General features: G+C 34.4%; 1 non-coding gene across 1 annotated transcript; it reads left to right on the top strand.

The window, feature by feature from the left end:
• The first annotated feature begins 2482 nt into the window (after window positions 1-2482).
• On the top strand, window positions 2483-2589 carry LOC133091555 (U6 spliceosomal RNA). The gene has a single exon (XR_009700900.1). It is a non-coding gene; the product is annotated as a U6 spliceosomal RNA (small nuclear RNA).
• Window positions 2590-3187: the final 598 nt, after the last annotated feature.

Genomic DNA, 3187 nt, shown 5'->3' with positions numbered 1-3187 from the left:
ACACACCGAGGAACATATTAATCAAATTGACAAAAATTAAAGACAAAGAGAAAATATTAAAGCAACAAGGGAAAAGCAACAAACAACATACAAGGAAATTCCCATAAAGTAATCAGCTGATTTCTCAGCAGAAACTCTGTGGGTCAGAAGGAGGTGGCATGATATATTTCAAGTGATGAAAGGGAAAAGCCTACAACCAAGAATACTCTACCCAGCAAGGCTCTCATTCAGATTTGACACAGACATCAAAAGGTTTACAGACAAGCAAAAGCTAAGAGAATTCAGCACCACTAGACCAGCTTTGCAACAAATGCTAAAAGAACTTCTCTAGAAGGAAAGGAAAGGTCACAACTAGAAACAAGAAAATTACAAACGGGAAAGCTCACCAATAAAGGCAAACCTAAATGTAGTAGATCATTCACACACAAATATGATATCAAAACCAGCAATTGTGAGAAGAGGAGAGTACAAATGCAGGATATTGGATATGCATTTGAAATTAAGAGACCAGCAACTTAAAACAGTCGTGTATATATACAGACTGCTACATCAAAAACTCATGGTAACCACAAACCAAAAGTCTACAATAGATGTACACACAAAAAAGAAAAAACAATACAAACACAACACTAAAGATAGTCATCAAATCACAATAGAAGAGAACAAAAAAGGGAAGGAAGAAAAAAGACCTACGAAAATAAGTCCAAAACAATGAATAAAATGGCAATAAGAACATACATATTAATAATTACCTGAAATGTAAACAGATTAAACCAAAAACATAGACTGGCTGAATGCATACAAAAACAACACCCGTATATATGCTGTCTAAAAGAGACCCACTTCAGATCTAGGGACACATACAGAATGAAAGTGAGGGGATGGAAAAAGGTATTCCATGCAAATGGAAATCAAAAGAAAGCTGGAGTAGCAATACTCATATCAGACAAAATAGACCTCAAAAAAAAAAGACTGTTACAAGAGACAAAGAAGGACACTACATAATGATCAAGCAATCCATCCAAGAAGAAGATATAGCAATTCTAAATATATATGCACCCAACATAGGAGCACCTCAATATATAAGGCAAATGCTAACAGCCATAAAAGGAGAAATTGACAGTAACACAATATAGAGGGGCTTTAATACCCCATTTATATCAAGGGACAGATCATCCAGACAGAAAATCAATAAGGAAACACAGGCTTTAAATGACACATTAGACCAGATGGACTTAATTGACATTTATAGAGCATTCCATCCAAAAGCAGCAGAATACACCTTCTCAAGTGCACATAGAACATTCTCCAGGATAGATCACATGCTGGGCCACAAAGCAAGCCTCAGTAAATTTAAGAAAATTGAAATCATATCTAGCACCTTGCCTGACCACAACACTATAAGATTAGAAGTCAACTACAAGAAAAAAATTGTAAAAAACACAAACATGTGGAGGCTAAACAATATATTACTAAACAACCACTGGATCACTGAAGAAATCAAACAGGAAATAAAAAATACCTAGAGACAAATGAAAAGGAAAACAGGATGATCCAAAACATATGAAATGTGGCAAAAGCGGTTCTAAGAGGGAACTTTATAGCAATACAACCTTACCTCAGGAAATAAGAAAAATCACAAATAAGCAACCCAACCTTACACCTAAGCAACTAGAGAAAGAACAAACAAAACCCAGAGTTAGCTGAAAGAAATAAATCATAAAAATCAGAGCAGAAATAAAGGAAATAGAGATGAAGAAAACAATAGAAAACATCAATGAAACTAAAGGCTGGTTCTTTGAAAAAATAAACAAAATTGATAAACCTTTAGCCAGACTCATCAAGATAAAAAGGGAGAGGGCTCAAATCAATAAAGTTAGAAATGAAAAAGGAGAAGTTACAACTGACACCACAGAATTACAAAGGATTATAAGACACTACTACAAGAAACTATATGCCAATAAAATGGACAACCTAGAAGAAATGGACAAATTCCTAGAAAGGTACAATCTCCGAAATCTGAACCAGGAAGAAATAGAAAGTATAAACAGACCAATCACAAGCACTGAAATTGAAACTCCCAACGAACAAAAGTACAGGACCAGATGGCTTCACAGGTGAATTCTATCAAACATTTAGAGAAGAGTTAACACTGATCCTTCTGAAACTATTTCAAAAAACTGCACAGGAAGAAACACTCCTTAACTCATTCTATGAGGCCATCATTCTGATACCAATACCAGACAAAGATACTGCAAAAAAAAAAAAAAAGAGAGAGAGAATTAAAGACCAATATCACTGATGAATATAGACGTAAAAGTCCTCAACAAGATACTTGCAAACCAAATCCAACAGTGCATTAAAAGGATCATGCACCATGTAAAGTGGAATTTATCGAAGGGATGCAAGGATTTTTCAGTAACTGCAAATCAATCGGTGTGATACTCCATGTTTACAAATTGAAGAATAAAACCATATGATCATGCTCACTTTGGCAGCACATATGCTAAAATTAGAACGATACAGAGAATATTAGCATGGCCCCTGTGCAAGGATGACATGGAAATTCATAAAGCATTTCATATTTTTACCAGACATAAAGGGAGAAATTGAGAGGAATACAATAATAATAGGAGAATTTAACACCCTACTCACATCAATAGATCTTCCAGACAGAGAATCAATAAGGCAACAGAGATACTAAATGATACACTAGAACAGTTAAATTTAATTGAGATTTTTAGGAAATTACATCCAAAAAAACCAGAATACACATTCTTTTTGGTGCACATGGAATGTTCTCTAGGATTGACCACATACTAGGGCAGAAAACAATCCTCAGCAAATTTAAGAGTAGAGAAATTATCTCAAGCATCTTTTCCGACCACAACAGCATGAAACTAGAAATTAACGAGAGAAAAAGAAATGAGGAAAAATGATTACACAGAGACTCAAAAACATGCTACTAAAAAACCAATGGGTCAATGATGAAATCAAAGAGGAAATTAAAAAAATACTCAGACACAAATGACAATGAAAACACACCACACAAAATCTATGGGATACAGAAAAGCAGTTCTTAGAGGGAAGTTCATAATACAGGCCATCCTCAAAAAAATAAGAAAAATCTCAAATAAACAACCTAACCCACCACTTAAAAGAATTAGAAAAAGAAGAAACAAAACCT

The sequence above is a fragment of the Eubalaena glacialis genome, chromosome 4 (genome assembly GCF_028564815.1).
Source record: "Eubalaena glacialis isolate mEubGla1 chromosome 4, mEubGla1.1.hap2.+ XY, whole genome shotgun sequence".
NCBI classification, from domain to species: Eukaryota; Metazoa; Chordata; class Mammalia; order Artiodactyla; family Balaenidae; genus Eubalaena; species Eubalaena glacialis.
This window is presented reverse-complemented; position numbering and strand designations above follow the sequence as displayed.